Source organism: Orcinus orca, chromosome 3, assembly GCF_937001465.1.
Source record: "Orcinus orca chromosome 3, mOrcOrc1.1, whole genome shotgun sequence".
NCBI classification, from domain to species: Eukaryota; Metazoa; Chordata; class Mammalia; order Artiodactyla; family Delphinidae; genus Orcinus; species Orcinus orca.
In genome coordinates, this window is record NC_064561.1 from 61,113,469 (window position 1) to 61,124,762 (window position 11,294).

General features: G+C 39.1%; 1 pseudogene; it reads right to left on the reverse strand.

The window, feature by feature from the left end:
- Positions 1 to 3,935: 3,935 nt before the first annotated feature.
- On the reverse strand, positions 3,936 to 10,708 carry LOC101287419 (eukaryotic translation initiation factor 3 subunit E-like; annotated as a pseudogene).
- Between the last annotated feature and the right edge of the window lie 586 nt (positions 10,709 to 11,294).

Here is an 11,294-nt window from a genome sequence, read left to right on the forward strand (position 1 = left end):
GGACTTTGGCCATGGTCAATTCTGATTGATTAGTGCCATGTGATACTGGTTGTTAAATATTTGGAATATCACCCTGGGAAAATGGGTTCCATTCTACGGAGAAGATACAGAGTAAACAAGTAAATGAAACAATGTATAATTCAGTTGCAGATTGTGATAAGAACTATAAAGGAATGAGATGGTGATGTGGGTGGAGCGGGGGGTGGACCTCAGATTGCATGATCAGAAAAGGCTTCCTTGAGGAAGTGAGATGTGTGTTGAGACAGGAAGAAGGAAGAAGGAATGAGAGCCAGCCATGCAAATATCTAGGGGGAAAGCATTGCAGGCAGAGGAAAGAGTAGGAGCAAAAGCCCTGGGGCAGGAGTGGGTTTGGCATGTATGGAGAAGAGAAAGAAGGCCTATGTGTGTTGCCCAAAGTAGGCCAACGGAAAAGCATGCGAGTGCTGGCAGTCTCCAGTAACAAGTCTGGGTTTTATTCCAAGTGCGAGGAGAAGTCATTAGAATGACTTAAGAACATTGAAATGTGGTTATCATATTTACAAAATGCCTTGTTCTGAGAAATTCAAATCTCGGAAGAGAGTTCATTTCCTATTTTCTCTCAACTACAATTGCAAACCTGAGGCTGATGAATGATCTGATAGATGTATATGTGGTGGATGATAACAACCAATTCACCAGCCTACAGGGACCAACTTAGGAGGGAAATCAGACACCTAGAATTCTTGTCATGCAAGGCGGGAAGAACAGGAAATGACCAACCTATAGAAATCTTAATGGGAACATAGTTAATCTTTTCAGACACTTAAAAGCCAGCCTTAGAAACAAAGTTGCCAAAATGTTTTCCTTTCTTTTTTTTCTTGAAGTATAGTTGATTTACAATGTTGTGTTAATTACTGCTGTACAGCAAATGATGACCATCATTAAAAAGTCTACAACTAACAAATGCTGGAGAGGGTGTGGAGGAAAGCGAACGGTCCTATAAGCCTGGTGGGAATGTAAATTGGTGCAGCCACTATGGAGAACAGTATGGAGGTTCCTCAGAAAACTAAAAATAGAACTACCATATGATCCAGCAATCCTACTCCTGGGCATATATCCGGACAAAACTATAATTAAAAAAGATACATGCACCCCTATGCTCATAGCAGCACAATTCACAATAGCCAAGACATGGAAACAACCTAAATGCCCATTGACAGAGGACCGGATAAAGAAGATGTACATATATACAATGTTTTCCTTTCTATAGTCTGATTTCCACAACAACAGGGTAAAGTGATTCAAGCAGAAGTTATCATTTCTTACCATTTTATAAGAAGTATCCGATTCTGAAAAGAAAATTACATTCGTGCTCTACAGAGCCATCAGCAGGAGTTATTTCACCTACTTTGCTTATTGAGAAAGAAATCAAGAATATTTGCCTGATGTTACATACAATTATCACCGTTGGGTTAACACTAGAATACAGGTGCTCTGAGCCTCTTTATAGTACTCTACTACCTCCTTATGACATTTGGGGAGCAGGAGAATTTTGTAACTTTTGGGCTAGTCAGTTGAAGAATGACCCAGCCAATTCCCAAGGTACTATTCAGCCCACACATGTGATGACAATCTGGTCAGGCATTCAGACAAGCTGCATGCTTTATCTAGTGTAGAGAAGGCATACATGCATTCAGTTTGGCATACATACACTGCAGTTCATTTTCATTTTAAATGTTAGAGATGGCTAAAATCTGCCCAGGAAATTACCTGTGATTGAACTGCCATCCAGTCAAAAAAAAACAAAAACTAAGCTTTCTAAAGATGACCCAGACAAACACAGTGGTGTAAGGGAAAGACAGGTGGATGAGGAAGAAAGAAACGCTTCTTTGTTCATTTTCCTAGAGACCCCTAACTCACCCATGGGTATCCAAAAAGTACAGCATAATAGAGGCATACATGTTCATGGTCATGATATGACACTACTGAATAAGAGAATCTCAGAAACATGGGGAAAGGCTGTTGCCCGCAGGATGGAACTGTATGTCAAGGCGGCCTTTCCCACACCTTTGCAATGGAGTTTCCCTCTGGACCCTCCTCCATGCTGCGTAGGTCTAACTTCATCTTCATTCAGTTCTTTCCCCGTAACTTTACCACTCCTTCACCCATTCCCTTTGCTTACTTTGGTATTTTCTCTCTCCCATTAGTCTGCAATGTTCTTTGCGGACAGGGACCATGTCTCCTTTTCCTACTTCCATAGTACCAAGCGTGGTATTTTTCAGCACATCTTTATTAAATAAAATAAAATATAACTATGACTGCCATTTATGGAGCAACATGTACCAGGTATGACATTAAGTGTTTTACCTAGTTTTATTTTATTTAATCCTTTTAGCAATCCAGTGATGTGGGTGTCTTCAGTCTCATTTTACAGAGGAGCAGACAGAAGATTGAGGAAGTTAAATAACTTGCCCAAGGTCACATAATTAGTAAGTAGCAGAACTGGGACTCCATCCACATTTTTTCTGATGCAAACACAGAGTAACTTACACACTAATCTTGGCTGCCTCTCTGTACTGATTATTTCATTATAATATTGAAAGAAAAGAGCTGGAATGGTGAGACAGAGTTAGACAAGCAGCCACTTGCATTAAGGAAGCTGGACCAGTCGAACGGCCAGCAGAGTCCACATTCTTGCTGTGTACCTGGGTATTAGAGGGTGGGCAGGTATCTGTGGGAAAGAACTCATTCAGACCTTAAGCTAGTTGTCATGCCCTTTTAATACCAGACAAACAAACTGAAAAGGAGCTGCCCTGTGCTGAGGTGTACTACATGCTAATCTGCTAATCCTGTACTCCTTGGAAGAAGAGAAGGAGTGGGAGATGTTTTCTACAAGTCCTTTGCTTGGCAGAGAGCTGAGTCAGAGACAGTTGGCTGAAATTGTGAAAAGGCAGACCAGCAGCTTAAGAGAGGGTGGTGCAGATCTCTTGTTATTCAGCCTTTCCCAGGAGCTAGAAAGCAGGATGCTCTCACCACAGTGAGAATGGGGATTTAGAAAGAGTGGGAGGTGTCCTGGTGAAGGGGAAATATGCCAATTTGGAAATCCAAGGTCTTGGAGTTGTTGAAAAAGTTATTGAAATGAATGAGGTAAAGGCAACACAACGGGGTGTGGTTTAGTAGAAACGAGCACTAGCCTTGGACTTAGGAATCGTACCTTTGAATTTCAATGTTGGAACAAATATTAAAAATTATGAAGATGGATAATATTTTGAAATATTAATTGTTTGTTTCCAGAATTTGCTTCATTCCTTGTTCCTTCCCACATTCAATCAGCTAAGCATTCTCCATAATTGCCTTGGAGGTGAACTGACAGAAGAAAGCAAAGAGAGTTGGTTGCTGGTTTTGAGTTTAGCAACCTACATATTATGACTCAGCTATAGACACATGAGATTTTGAGAGAATATATGATATGATGATGATATAAATGATAAGAGAAAAATTACCTTAAGGCAAAGGATGGGTTCCCAAGGCTGAGAAGAAAAAGATAAGGGAGACTTAGAAGACAGTTGGACAACGAATGAGGAGACGTCGCCAGAGGGACCATAAGAACAGTATTGAGTCAATATCCAGGGAAAGGCCAGTCTCCATCAGAGCATGATCATATGTAGCTAGGGCCCAGGGACAGAAGCTACTGCCTTCAAACATGAAGTCTTATATGCTGCCTGGACTGAGGAGCTATGATGAGTTCCTTCCTTTGACAGAAGTTAGCATCTGGCACACTGTTCATCAAGCAGGAGTGATAGCCATTTATACCTTGACCCTTAAGATTGTTCTGTTCCCATCCAGCATACCCTACCTAGAACTGTCAAGTATTTTGTTTTAATGAAAAACAGCCAATTTTATTCAAATTCTCCAAAATTTATACTCATTATGTTGTTTCCAAAATGCTTCACGTTTATATAATGGTTTTATTATTTCACCTTTCTTTTATAGTTTTTATATTTTTTCTGTACAGTTCTTCAGTAGAAGCCAAAGTCCTGAGTTGCCCAGTTAAGAGCCTCTGACCTACCATTCTGATTATGTTTCTTCTCAATATTCATGACCAACATCTGGCTTCTAAATGAAAGGCTTTTGGCCTTTTCAATCACTTGCTGATAGGATGAGACTACACTGCCACCCATAACCACATGACCTAATTTAGAATCAATCTTGGCATCCAGTCTTGCATTTCTAATCAAATTTACAATCCACCTTTCACCTTCTTCTGGAGTCACGATCAGTTTATCTGCCAACATGTTAATGCTGATACACTGATGAATGCAACAAGAAGTCTCAAATACAAAGAGATGGGTATTTTCAATGGACTCCTCCGGACAAGCCACCGAGAAGAAATCATTCACTAGCACTGATTCATAGTCCTTCAGCTTTTTCTGAGCCCCATAAAAGTCAAAATTAACATATAAGCACTCAACAAACTCTGTAATGGGTTTTTTATATGTGTAAGACTCCTATTGAATAACTTTGACCAGATCATTTAGCACCTGCCGGCGTTTTCAAACATCTTTGTTTGTTATGACTGCTGTGGTCAAATAGCCGAGAATATGTGGACACATCATCTGAATTACATTAAGGTACTGTGGCTGGTAGAGGAAGAGATCAATAATGTTATCACGTCCTTTGGGGTGATTGAAGAAAACATAGAGACTAATGAATGAGCATGTTTCTAGAGACTAGAGTGGCAAACTCACAGAATTATTATCTATGGTCTCTTTTAGTTACATAAGGTCTTCCACGGCTGGATTCCAATTCTGCATTAAGATTTCAGAGACCAGTTTTCCCCAGAGAGAACTCAAAGCATTTCTGTCCATTGTGGGAACCAACACTCTAAAGAAGTAAAGATATTCTGCTGCTCCAGAGTAGTTTCCACATTTATATTGGAATTTTGCATACCTTTAGGGTGTATCTAAATATGGAATTGTCAAGTCTAAATCAGCCTGCCGGGACACTTGTATACCAAAGAAATAGACACTTAGAGGGGTGGTAGTGTAGAAGAAAAATCCCCCAACACATGGAATTACTAGGTGGGAATGAATGAAGTCATCTAGGGATTTCTCGTGTAGCTGACAGTCCAAAAAAACGTTATCCTCTATGATTTTCAGGATAATGACCCCCCAAACGTATCTACATCCTAATCCCTAGAATCTGTGAATATGTTGCTTTACACGGCAAAAGAGACTTTGCAGATGTGATTAAGTTTAGAATCTTGAGATGGAAAGATAACCCTGCAATATCCTGGAGGATCCAATGTAATTATAAGGGTCCTTATAACAAGGAGGTAGGAGGGTCAGAGTCAGAAAGGGAGCTTTGTCAATGCATGGAGAAGTTGGAGTGATGTAGGGCAGTGAACCAAAGAATGTGGGTAGCCTCTAAAACCTGAAGAAGGCAAGGAAATGGATTCTCTCCTAGAGCCTCCAGAAGGAAACAGCTTGTCAATAACACAGAATCTTGAGGCTTGCTCTAAATCTACTAACTCAGATTATCTGCATTTGGGCCCAGACTTATGTATATTTTAACACTATCCGAGGCTATGCTATACAGCCAGTCTGTACTAGCCCATGCACAGCAGGTAGAAAAACACTGGATCTGAACTGACAAATGGGTCTCTGAGACCACTATCACATTCAGAAATGTTAATGCCCTTACCACATGAACACCAAGTGGTCACTCAGTTTCATAAGAACACTTAAAGGGATTATGATCTCATCACCTCTTGAATATTACTAACAACTTCCATTTATTGAACATATCCTAAGACAATCAGTGTGCTAATATTCTTATGCATTATCTCATTTAACTTCAGAGCAACCTTATAAAATAATTATTAATGTTATAATTTACAACAACAGCAAAAAAGGTCTAGGAAAGTTAATTGTAACCACATGGAAAGTCAAAAGTATCGTTAACATGTAACTGGAATTGCTGTTTTTAATGCAACTGGGTTGGAGCAGACAGGATCTCAAACCAGTTCTATTCATTCCTACCAAGGTACCGATGTGAGGATTCCCTTCCACATGATCTCTCCTCCTACAGGTGTTCAGGAGACATCCTGTCATCAAAGCAACACCTTAGAATATACCTAGTGAGTAAGAGTTGTTTCCACACAGGGAAGGTAAAATAGAGCTGAGCAAAGTTTTGGCCCCAAAGAGCTGCAACTCTCATAGGACAAAGACCAGCACTCTGCTAGTGTTTCATTAGGAGGTCTTTACAAGATGTAATGAGGACAGCTGTATGGCATTGATGATTTACGACACTGGTACAAATGCCTAATGTGATCCCATGATATCCATTAATGATCTGACTCCCACCTTGTGATAGATGGTGTCTCTCTATTGGTAGTTGATGAGTCTTAGTGCCAGTTCCACAGCTCTCCCCCTGGTTCCCTTAGGTGTGTTGAGTCCCAGGCAGGCTAGGCTCCACCAATCTCCTCCCTCAACATTGTCTTTCCTCCACACATTAACTTCCAGCCCATGGAATTTTTATTTGGTCTTAGTGGGCAGTGCTGTGTGACTCCTACTTTATATTTCCAAACCTACTATTTCAGCATATACTTTGTGTTCTACTTCCTTCCAGACATTCTGGCCTTAGATTCTAAAAGCCAGACTCAAAATTCCTTTTCTCAAACTATTCTCTCAGCCTTGAATTTCAAAATCCTGACAGTATAAACTGGCAGTTGGCTGCATGAGGTTCAAGGACATGTAGGAGAGGGAAAAAAGAGGGCTATACATACAATATTGCAATATATTATTCTTCTTCATAACCATAATCTCCAGGGTCAAACAGGCAATAAGAGATGAAGCCAGGAATTATTCTCACTTCTCTCTGATGTCAAAGTCTATACGACACCCAGTTCATCATTGGACATCTCTAGCTAGTGAACCCAAGCCTAAATTCCAGCAAACTCTACCATAGGTCCTAGATCTGGGCTTATGAAACAGCTAAGTTCCTCCTTTTCCAGGACAGTCATTAAGATACTTGAAGATAATTATTTGGGCATCTGAGTCATTTTTGAGCTAAGTTACCACCCAGTTTATTCTACTCTTCTTCACAGACACGGTGTTTCTTATTTTTCATTATCCTGGACCTCGTTTTGAATGTGCACAATTTTGTGTGTGTGTGTCCCTCTTGACTTGTGACTTTCCTAAATAAGCTGCATCATCCCAATTAGTGAAGTCCAAAGTCAACTACAGAAACTTTTCTGATCTTGTTCCTGACACCACATTCCTAAAGCAAGGGATATTTGTACGATGCAGCATGTGTGCAGATTTCTACTTCATCTGTCTACGAGTTACGTACAAGCTCAGGGAAGACATTTGGGATGAATTTAGGGTATGCCTCAATCTCTTGCTTCAGCCCAAAGAGCACTCACATGGCCAGCACATACCAAGGTTCATAAAAAGACTAGGAAAAAGGCTTGTGAATGTATTACACAGTAGTAGGTCTAGTGCTAGAGAGAATCTGAAGTCACCACAGGTGAGCCTTACTTCAGAAACCCCAAGCTGGAGGACAGCAAAAGATGGGGTGGGCAGTGAAAGGGGCAAGGAGCCTGTAGCTTATCTGCCAATAACTTGCTCTGGGATTTTGAACAATCATTTCATCACTCTGGATTTTATTTTTCCCACAAGTAAAACAATACAGTTAGACTAGAGTGGTTTCCAAAAGTACTTGATTACACACTTTGATCAGAAAAACATTTATGCACATGAAATTATGTCTATTTTATTTATTTATAAAGAATATACATTCAACCCCAGTATATAATATATAGTATAAAACATAATACAAAATGTTTCTAAATAATTAGACTTCTAAAATGTAGTCAAAACCTTAATATATTTTCCTGTACCCCAGTGAGTCATCATAAGCATCTAGAACAGGAGTTAGCAAATTTTTTCTGTAAAGGACCAGATAGTAAACACTTCAGGCTCTGCAGTCCATATATACTCTGTCCTAAAGACTATTTTGTCTGATATTAGTATAGCCACTCCAGCTTTTATGGTTGCTGTTTGCATATTACATCTTTTTCCATCCTTTTACTTTTAACCTATTCATATCTTTGAATCTAAAGGTGTCTCCTGTAGACAGAATGTAGTTAGATCTTGTTTTCTAATCCAGTCTGACATCTCTGCCTTTTGACTGGATTGTTTAATCCATTCACATTTAATGTTATTATTGATATAGTTGAATTTATATGAGTTATTTTTTCTATTTGTTTATATCCTTTTGTTCCTATATTCTTACTTTACTGCTTTCTTTTGCATTAAGTAAATGTTTGGTAGTGTAACATTTTAGTTCCTTTATTTATTTATTTATTTTTTTTACCATTTTTAGGGTTTCTTTTGTTGTTTGTTTAGTGGTTGCTCTAGGGCTTACTATATACATTTTAATTTATCACAACTTACTTCAGATTTATACTAATGTAATCAAAGTGAGATAGAAATGTTACTCCTATATAGCTCTATTCCCTCTTTCCCCTTTTTGTGCTATTATGTTATACATATTATATCATATCTGTTACAAATCTAATAATACTTTATTATAATTATTACCTTATATCATTTTACATCTATTAAAGAAACTGAGATACAGCGTCCATTGCAACTACTCAACTCTGAAATTATTGCATTAAAAACAGCCTTTGGCAATATATATATGAATGAACATCACTGTGTTCCAATAAAACTTTATTTATGGACACTGAAACTGAATTTCATATAATTTTCATGCATTATAAAATATTCTTCTTTTGACTTTTTCCCTGTTATTAAAAAATGTAAAAACTAACTCACAGGCTGTGCAAAAACAGGCAGGGGGCAGGATTTGATTCAAGAATGCAGTTTGCCAACCACCTGACTTTCAGCAATGATTTTCCAAACTCTTTTATGTGGCACCTTGGGGTTAATAGACATGCCTCCGGGCCTGCCATGGTGGCAAAGGTAAGATCAGAGACTGGGCTTCAGCATCCTACCTCCATTTCAAGAAGAACAGTTCTGCTTATATTTTGCTTATTTTTTCCAAACTGAAAAGATTCTGTTTAACAAAGTGTCCCTGGAAGGAAGAAGGAAGGAAGGAAGCGGGGGAGCAGGGGAGCAGGATAGAAAAAAGGAAAGATAATCTCAAATGTTCTTTCTAGCTTTGAAATTCTATTACATTCAACTAAAATTGTACAAAATCATCAGCGACACTGGAACTATACTTCAGTTAACCTTGAAATCTAAACATTTGATATTATGCTGTACTTTCATTATTTCTATTAAGTTTTTCCTGAGTTTTGTAATCAAAGTTCTTTTCTGAAAATGGAATGAGCATTAAAGGAAAGAGAACGTTCTACACCTGGGCCTAAAGAACCAGAAGAGAGATCTTTTAGCACTGTCTTGTGTCCATAATTAGTGATAACAGCAACCCTGCTAAGTATTGGGGACATCTAATAAGGCCTAAGGCATCAGGGTGAAATGCATGGAACAAAGAACTTGAGGTAGTGACAGGGTTTGTCATTCCTTTTTCATACTGATCTGCTCTATTCAAATAAGTCTTCTACAAACAAGAATCCCTTACAAAGAAAAGTTCTTCCTTCCTCCTCTTTATCAAAATGCTACCCACTCTTTGAGAAAAAGTTGATCATCTTGAGTTCACCATAATAATTTCTTCTCTGCATAATTAGAGAAGTGAAGATTACTGGTTTTATTTATTTTCTCACATTCAGTTCCTTTATTAGCTTAGATAGCCAAAGGTTATTTGGAGAGATTTTTTTTTTTTTCTTTTTGCGGTATGCAGGCCTCTCACTGTTGTGGCCTCTCCCATTGCGGAGCACAGGCTCCGGACGCGCAGGCTCAGCAGCCATGGCTCAGGGGCCTAGCCACTCCACGGCATGTGGGATCTTCCCGGACCGGGGCATGAACCCGTGTCCCCTGAATGGGCAGGTGGACTCTCAACCACTGCGCCACCAGGGAAGCCCATTTGGAGAGATTTTTAAGGTAAGATTACTGGTTTTAACATCAGGTATAAGTCTCAACTCTGCTCTTTACTAGCTGTGTAACACTGGGTACATCAGTTAACCTTCTCTCCTAAGTGCTTCTGCCACCACTTACCAATGAATGGAATCCCACACACCTAAGCATCGTAGCTTCCCCTATGATTGAACTAAGCAAAGTCACCTCCCCTCAAAAGTTAGAATTGGAGGCATAAGCCACAAAACAAACATTAAATTAGTCTTCGTCAAAATTAAAAACTTTTATGTGTCAAAGGTGTAAAAAATTAATAAACTAAAACCTCAATTGAATGGAGTTGGGAGACCAGAAGGGGGAGCTCTCGTGCCCTGCAACAATAGCAGAGACCAACACAAAGTAGAAAGACTCTTCTTTCCTGGCAACAACTCAGTCAATGAAAATCCATGGACTCTTTGTTTACTATGGCCCTCCCAACTTCCTTTTCCCCTCTATAAAAGAGTTCTTCTCTCCTTGCTGTGTAGGGACTTGCATGTGGCTAGCTAGCCATGGTTGCAGGCCTCAAATTGCAATTCTAATCCCAAGTAAGTCCATTTTTACTGGAGAAATAGCTGGCCGTCTGTTTATTTTAGGTCAACATTTTGGTGGCACATACAGGAATTTAGAGGAGACCCCCCAATGACTCCAGAGCTGGTGAGAAACAGGTGCAGTACCCACACTGAGCCCATTGTTGCTCATTGCTTTTCTCCCTGACCGCGGAGTTCAAACGTATGTCCTTCTCCTGGATCCAAGCTTACCCGCTCTTTGGATCTTGAAGTTCTCTAGGGTTTGTTTGAGATCTGTTTGAAGGTTTCAACTTTTCTAGTTAAGGCCTTGTTCTATCTGTGAGTGCTCATTTAGCACTTCGATCTGATTTGAAATCAGATTGTTCCAGTTGGGACTGGTTCAGCCTTTGGCCATATATATATATATATATATATATATATATATATATATATATATATATATATATATTTGGAATGAGGGCTGTTCTATGGGAGCTGAGCTGAGAAGGCTTCAGCTAGGTTCCTCTAGGACCAGACTGTTCTCTTAGAAATGGCTGGTATTAGGCCTACAGGTTGGTAGAGATATCCGAACTGTTTGAGCTATAAGCTGTTTGAGCTGAAAACTGTTTAGGTGGTTTGAAAATTATTCTGAAATAATTTTCAGAATAATAATAAAATAATAATAAATCATAAAAGAAATTAATAAAAAGAAAATTATTCTTTTTCTGGAGGAAAAGTTATGAGAATGGGACTGCAGTTATCTAAGTAT